This window comes from Cibotium barometz, chromosome 48 (assembly GCF_041138505.1).
Source record: "Cibotium barometz isolate CiBa-2024 chromosome 48, ASM4113850v1, whole genome shotgun sequence".
NCBI classification, from domain to species: Eukaryota; Viridiplantae; Streptophyta; class Polypodiopsida; order Cyatheales; family Cibotiaceae; genus Cibotium; species Cibotium barometz.
The window spans coordinates 37,214,510-37,223,426 of NC_141093.1; positions in this window are offsets into that span (position 1 = coordinate 37,214,510).

Below are 8,917 nucleotides of genomic sequence, written 5' to 3' on the forward strand. Positions count from 1 at the left end.
TACTACTAGAATTGTGTTAGGTTGCTAAAGGAAAATGAGGTGCAGAATTGGTTCTTGATGGATTTGGAAACATTTGCATAGGTTTCACTGGTCCTTGTAATGGTTTTGGAATTGGACGTGGGGCCTTGGAATGGACCTGCAAGTGGTCTTCTTACTATATACATTCGGCTTTAGGTATCATGGTTGCCTATGATATCAAATATTTGACAATTATACCTTTGTACTTAGAGTAAGGGCATACATTGACAATATAATTTCCACTGTAATTGCACCACACATAATCATGTTGTGGTTGCAATTTAGGAATATAGGCACCAATTAACTATGTTTCCAGCTAACATTCCTTGTCATTGTCAATGAAACCCTCTTCAATTGGGGTATGAATAAATCCCTATCTACTTGCTTGTTTGGGCATGAAACGAATTTATTTAGCCATAGGCATTCATAGTTGGTTGAGCCCCAAAGTCCAGTCCCAAAAGGCAACCCTTAATGTTGTAGATCAATAGTCGGTGAGTCTTGAAGGGTAGATGAGTACTTAATTAAGCTATTCATTGTTAGCCATTGCATCTTGTATCCTAGTCTTCTTGCAATTGCTTCTGACTAGTTGGACCTAGATGTTGAGGAAGAGGCTTCACCATCTATATCATGGTCATCATACTCTAGCTAAACTTCCATTTGAATATAGCCATTTGGAAACAATAATCTAGTGTTTCATAGATCTCCCCCGCCATTTGGAAAACAATTATCTAGTGTTTCACAAGTCTCTCCACCACTTCTTCCATCCCATGTACTTCTCAACAATGGATCTTATGGTTGAGACCTACATAATGAAGTATTTATTTAAGCCTAGGTTCCTTGGCCTTTCTTCCTCTGAGCACTAACGAGACTACAAACTCTTTCGATGTAGTCTCTTACCACCTTGTGCTTCGTTTGCTTTAGTTCTTACAATGGGAGAGCTAATTGATCCCAAAGTCATGCGACTTGAAACTTGTTAATGAAGTTTGGTTGTAGATTTATGGAACCTAGAAAAATCCTTATATTAATTGCATGTTGTACTTACTAATAGCCAAATTAGTGAGAATGGATCTCTCTCCTTTCTACTAGGACTGTGTTGAATTCATCCATGACCACTGAATGAGCACGTGGTCTCAAAGTGTGCATTGCCATTGCCATTGCCATTGCCATTGCCATTGCCTCCATATTTTTCCATATGCTTGGTGATGGTTAGTGGTCTTGGTATATACTGAGCCATTAAAAATCTTCTTTAGATTCATTGTGTCTTTAGTTATGTCGAAAAATTGCCACATAAAAGAAACTCTCTAAAAGTTTAAATAAATGAACTTTTGGGTTAGTCTTGAAGCTCAATTTTAGCTTGTAAGATACTTGTTAATGGATTCACAATTAGTTTTATACTTTCTATAGATTTAAATATCACATCGGACCTCAACTTCATACATCACGTTAATCTTGGGTGGGGTTGTTGCCTCTTGTTAGAGTGGCTCCCTCCTTGATTTTCTATTAATATGGAATTTGAGAGGCCTTAGCCACACCAAAGGTGTAAATTACTTAGAGATCATCTTAGAAATCATCGTATAACATTACTGACGATCTTTGTGGATGCACATATGTCTTTCTCAGGGTTCGTAAATCACTAGCCACATGGGTGGCTACTCTATTGATGTGGGGTGGACAAGGTCTAAGGGTGTTAGATCAACTTGTTCTACCCTCTTCTAGTTGTCACCTAGAAGAGCTAGCTCCAAATTAATGGGGGCATTAACAACACCATGAGTTTAACTATTTCTTGTTGGATAAATGTAATCCCAACTCCTTAGTCCAATTTAATATGTGGTTGTTAGGCTAGTGGTCATCAGTGGTTGGTGTATAAAGCCTACAAATGGTTGGTGCATGTGGTTCATGCAACTCATGCAACTAAAAATAGGATAGAGGAGTCTCTAAATAAGGTACAAGTCGTGATCAAGTGATTATGTAAGTTTGGTTCATGCCTAATCATAATTAGTGTCTTCTTGTGTTAATCTCAATACAATTTTCTGCATATACCAATTTTTATCCCTCATATTCATGATGTTTTGTACAAGATCAATCTTCATAGATGAATTATCATATCCAACATTTGGTATCAGAGCATGACCCAATTAGGTTTAGTTGATTAGTAAAAATCTTAATTGGGTCATGCTCATCGCAACAATTCGTCGTCGTCTCAACGAATTGGCCTAATTTCTCTGAGGTGATTCAAGGTCATCATGTGAGGATTCAGCATACAAAATCTTGAAGTATATGGTCCACCGTAGCTGCTGTATGACACGTTTTTCCAGTCGCCTGTTTTCTGCTTCTCTTGCTCCAACAACATAGTGATACTTATCTTGATTTATATTGATGATATTTTTATTATTTGGGCTTAAATCATCTATATGAGCAAGTTATCAACATCAAGCATCATATTTCATCATCATGAGCTCCAAATTCCTCGATAAATTCAACGGAATTGGGTTTCATACCTCTGGCAAATCAAAGTGAAGGGCTACCTCATGAAGAAAAATCTGTGGAGTACGGTCAAGCCACTTTCTGATGATGAAGCAGGTAATTCTGCTGCAGTTACAAGAGCTACAACGGCTGCACTTCAAGCAAAAGATGAACAAGCACTTGGTATTATCATTACTGCTTTAGAAGATGATGAAGCAGGTAATTCTGCTGCAGTTACAAGAGCTACAATGGCTGCACTTCAAGCAAAAGATGAACAAGCACTTGGTATTATCATTACTGCTTTAGAAGATGATTTTATTCATTATATTGATGATGTTGAGTCAGCTATGGAAGCTTGGGAATTACTAGAACGTACTTTTGGTACAAAGGAAAAGCATTCCAAGATCAGTTTGAAGATGCAACTCTTTGATCTAACCATGGAGAGTAATGAAAATTTAGCAGCTTTGATTAACAGGTTGAAGAGCTTAATGACACAATTGGTTTATGTTAAGTCTCCTGTTCCTGAAGAAGATGCTATTGCTATCCTACTTAAAAGTTTACCTTCAAGCTTTAGGCAAATTGTGACCGTACTTAAAGAGAAGGAGCCAGTCCCTTCTTTGGAAAGTATCATAAATTCTTTGTAGGAAAAAGACAAGAAGATTACAAAGGATGTGATAGATCCTTATGCATATGCTATTACTACGACATCGGCAAAGAAGAAGTGTACTATTTGTGGTCGTACAAATCATCTTACTAAGGATTGTTTCTCCAAACATCCTTGTGAGTATTGTGGAAAGACGAATCATCCATCCTCAAAGTGCTATCAAAAAGATCAAAAGCTAGCAAAGGCACATGTGGTTGAAGAAGTCAACCAACAGGAAGAAACAAATCTTTGTTCTAGTCTTAGTATAAAAGATGTAGATGATGAGTATGCTTTTTAGATTATGTCATGTATGTGGTTGAGTCAAGACTTATGTTGTTCCAAGTTGACGAGTTGTAGAGGAGAGTACACCACCCTATGTTGTTGTTAAGGGGGGACTCTTACTCATTGTGTCAAGGAGGTATATTAGACTTGGTTCATGTTCTTGTAAGAAGTTGGTCTTAAGGAGGGATTGTTGGATAAATGTAATCCCAACTCCTTAGTCCAATTTAATATGTGGTTGTTAGGCTAGTGGTTGGTGTGTAAAGCCTACAAATGGTTGGTGCATGTGGTTCATGCAACTCATGCAACTAAAAATAGGGTAGAGGAGTCTCTAAATAAGGTACAAGTCATGATCAAGTGATTATGTAAGTTTGGTTCATGCCTAATCATAATTAGTATCTTCTTATGTTAATCTCAATACAATTTTCTACATATACCAATTTTTGTCCCTCATATTCATGATGTTTTGTACAAGCTTTGATCCACCTTGAGTATGTTTTGATCAATCTTCATAGGTGAATTATCATATCCAACATTTCTACTCCTAATATTACACTCTCCCTATTCCCTTCTCTTCTCCTTCTACCTGTGCTAACTAATGACTAAATTATCCATTTTCTTGAAGTCTTAGTGCTTAAGTCCTTTTATCTTTAGGGTGAATCTAGGATTTGGACTCCACATTGGAACATTGTTGTCCCATGGGACATTCACAAGCATTTTAACCTTCCTTCTCCTACCCTATTGTTTTTTTCACTCTTTCCTTTCATCTTCCTAACTCCATTCACTTCTCGTACATAGGAAACATCTAACTCAAGTATGTGTCTTAGTCTAACTCAAGTATGTGTCTTAGTCTAATCAAGTATGTGTCTTAGTCCATTACTCAATTAATAAAGCCTAAATAAACTTTCCAAACTCACATAAGTCTTAAAATTCTACAAGCATCCCTTTCTCTTTGCTAAAAACTAATAAACAAGAGGAATCTCAATACAAACCCACATACCGACTAGAAAGATATTCAAAGCAAACAACACACAAGGAGAAGAACACAAAGAATCCATAAAATAATCTTGCAAGTTAAAAATAGCATGTACAATTCTGTTACGCGTAGAGGTTTAACTTATATACCACTTGAGTTATGGATATTCACACTTGTCTACTGCAAACTTATTTATTCCATAGTCTATGCTCTAACTCCTTATTCTCCTAGCTTCTAAATCAGCAAATTAACCCTAGATATTCCTTGGGTATACCCTAATACCATTACACAGAGGAATCTAACATAATAAATACCCATTTCTCGCCCCAAGATAAAACTAGCTTTCCATCATGCTGTTGGGCTACAATGTTCAGGCATCGTGCAAACCCATCTTTGATTGATTTAGACTTGTGTAATATATCTTAAATATCTATCTTTGGTCTTTTTGTGAGTGGATTTTATAATGTCTACTCATTGTGAGTGCTCATTCATTAAACAATGCCCATGTGCTTAATCTTTTTACATACATTAATCCTGTGATTTCTCATTGCATCTATTGCACCATCATCATCCGCTTCCTTTTTAACCTTTGACTTGCATTGACTTAAATCACAGTGTTGATGACTAGGTTAGTAAGTAGCTTAATAATAATGTTGGAGGTCAAAACAAGTTTGGAAGATTTAATTGACTTCTCTTTAAGGATTATGAGTAACTCGAAATCTCAAGTGAGAATAGATTTTGGTTTGAATAAGTAAAGTGCGAAGAGAGGGAAATGGGGAAGGAAAAAAAGATGGGAGTGTGAAAATCTAAGAACCTAGTCATGCTTGAAAAATGAGAAAAATTAACACTCAATCAAGAAAGAAAAACTAATGTGCTAATAAGCTCAAATTACACAATTATTAACCTTGCATTAATCGAAGATCCAAATACAATGATTTTATAGCTCAAGTAAGCTCATATATAACACACAATCTTGATACCTTACCAATGTGGCCTAAATTTTATCCACATCACCTTTGTCTTCATTGTTAACATCTCATAAGTGGATTTGTGCAAAAGCAAGACAAAGCATTTATACAAGTGGTCCAATGCATTATGGAAGGTGATAAAGACATTGCTCTCAATGAGATCTTGTTATTGGTGGGATTATTTTACATGACTACCTCATTTATTAGTGAGCAATCTACAAGAAGTTCACTTCAATCCAAGCCTCTCATTGGAGACCATTACTTCCATGAAGATTCTTCTAGTGAAGCTAGTGATGACAATGAGGAATGCTAAGAGATTTCTATGTATGCATTGGTCGCTGAAAATGAACGAGTGGATAGCCATGAGGATGCAAGTGTAGATGAGGTTAATGAAGAACAATTGCATGGTTCTCTTGATGAGAATGATTATGGGTATAGTGATGCTTGTGATGAGACTTTTCCCAATGAAGGGGATGACTATTATAGTAATCTTCATGATGGTGGTGACTCTCAAGAGATCAATGTGTATTATGATCATGAAGATGAGACAAGTGTTGAAGATCCATATGATGATAATGTGGATGTTAGTGGGGAAGCAAATGATTGTGATCCATATGAGGACATTTATACAAAAGATGCTATGGGTTATGATGCCTATGAGGACATCTATGGTGATATCTATGGTGATGATATGTGTGTGTGTGCGGTGTGTTGATGACTCATGGAAAGACTATGATGGTTGTTCATTGAATGGCCATGATACCCATGCCTCCAATGATGATGAGATGATGATGCATATCCTTTTGACTCAGGCATAAGTGTAAGGAATAGCTTCATTGCTTATACTTTTCTTAGTATGAGTGGTTCGGATTCATTTCCATATGATTCGGGTGGATGCTATGCACATGATGGATATATGTACATTTATGCTAGCCTTATTTATGTAAGCATCCCTGAGGGACTTATCTTAAAGCTGATAAATGTGCCACCACACTTCAAAAAAATAAGACCATATTGCCAAAAAAATTGGTCATGTTAACCATAGCGATTAACAATTTAATACCTAAAAGGATGCTTTAAGATATCCTATAACTAATTTTCCTAACTACTTTAGAAGCTATTAGGATAATCAATTGTTTTATAAGGAATATTGTTTGATTTTTTTTCCCTTATTCTACCAAATTACAAAAACTTCAAGGCTTGTAAAAATTTACATCTTAAAGGCTAAAACAATGGTGATGTTATGTCTTGGTGGTAGGTGTGGTGGTGGCAAGTGAAGCATCATGGGCTTCCAATTCTTTTTAGTCTAGGTTACAAGTACTACCCAAAAGGAGTACACAACCTACAAACATGACACTTTTAGTATAGTAATTGGGTATTATTCAAATCAAATCACCTTCATAATAAAACATTAACAATCTTCTTTTTATGTAACCCCAAGCTTGACATTGAGGGGGTGTTTTAAAGACTAGTTTGTTTGCTAATGCCAAATTTTAATGGTTAAATAACCCTAAAGTCACTATTCTTGGTATGGCATTAGTATCTATAATTATAAAAATAAAAAATTAGAGAAGATTACAAGGAAGAGGATTGAGAAATTCAAGGGATCAAAACTATGAGAAGAAAGATGTTCTATATGCTATTTTCTTAAGGCTATGAATTGTAGCAAGCACGTCTGAGTCTCTTATATTACTTATAGATTCTTCTTCTTTTCTTCCAAAAATAGACTTCTATGGAAAAATATACAAGAAGGATATTTCAAATAATAAAAGAGAGAAATATCAACTAATCTATATGATTCTAGTGCCAGCAAGGTCCCATATGAGTGGGAGTGAAAAAGATGCCATAATCCTGCTCTCTCATAAATTGGATGTGCTTTTTCTTCGCAACCCTCAAAGTTGGCCGAATAAGTGGCTATGAGGTGTGAATGATATCACTCCAAATCCTACAAATGTACTTTGACTCATGAATCCAATTGAGTGCATCTAGCATTACAAATGTGCTAGGTTGTAGTACTAGTAATAATCTCCCATGCACCTCTATGCTGGGAAGACATATCCTAACTCTGGCATGTATTGAAGATGGCACTACCGAGAAACTCCTTGACTAATCATAATAACCAAATTCATGACTTTTCCCTTATACCTGAGCTATGGACCCCATTGTGTGAGAAAGAGGGCATTGTACATGTATGCCACATCACTTGTAAAGTAACATTGATCTCATCTCCAATATGGTCCCAAATCTGTATAAAAAAGAATGGGGAGAGACCATCATCCCCTAGGAAGTTTTCTTTTGAAAGAACGTGCAGTGCATGTCTTAGCTCATCTTTTCAAGGTCGTACGATGACACTCCTACAAAGCATACATTTTGTAAGTGCATGTACCACACATATACATTACATTATCATTACCAATGATTTTGAGTAAAATCATACCTGACAAATTCATTTGGATTGTGGTTAGAACACTCAGGCTAGGTGGATTATTATGTTACAATAGTGTATTTGATGCTTTATCTCTTGCCAAGCTTATCTGGATCCATAACTTATTTATCTATGTTAGTATCCAAACTATGTAACAATAAAAGCAATGAACCACAAGTAAAAGAATGCCGTGCATGTGTTGTTGTATGAACCACTTCTTCAACTTTTGGGGTTGCCTCTATCCACAATGGGGTTTACGTGCAAAACAATCCCAATAGCTACTTTAGTGCTGTTGAACATTACGAACACTTGTGTCCCTCGTTTGATATGAACTGTATTGTGTTGACCCAAGACGCATAGAAAGACACAGTCAACAGAGATCACACAGATGGTGATGGATAGAGATGCAAAGATGTGGATTGCATTGGAATGTGTGGAGCTGAGAAGTCAACCCACATATAATATCAAAGTATAACAATAATAAAAAGGTGTCATTTTACACCATGACGCTAGGAGGAAACACCCAAAGCAAAGAAGTTCCCCTAGTTATGCCCTATTCACCATGCGGCACTACAACCATGTAATATATGCTAATAAATCTCCCATGTAGTGACAAGGTGAACCTGTACAAGGTTGGTAGCAGATCACTCTCTATAAAAGAGTAAGCCCAAAGCTTTGTGGAAAGCTTTAAACTTCTCTCGAGACAACGCCTTTGTGAACATATGTGCAACATTATCCTGTGTAAAGCAGTAAGATAATGTGATCTCCCATGCATGTATGAGGTCTCTCCTTGACATAATGAAAATGAATCTCAATGTGCTTAGTACATGCATGAAACATTAGGTTTTGTGCCACGACTATAACACTCTGACTATTAGCATGAAGAGTATGGTAGTGAGTGTTTGTTGACACTCACAAAGATCAACCATTAATCTTCTCAACCATACACAATCCACTATGGCTGAAAAGGTTTCCCTGTACTTAGCCTCACAAGTAGATGTTGCAACAGTGGGTTGCTTTTTCCTCAACCATGATATGTATGAATTTCCCAAAAAGAAACAATTCTCATTGGGGTGGATTTTCGTGTGTCATAGTCACTAGCCCAGCTTGAATCACTGTAAGCATGTCACTACAAGCTGTCTCCC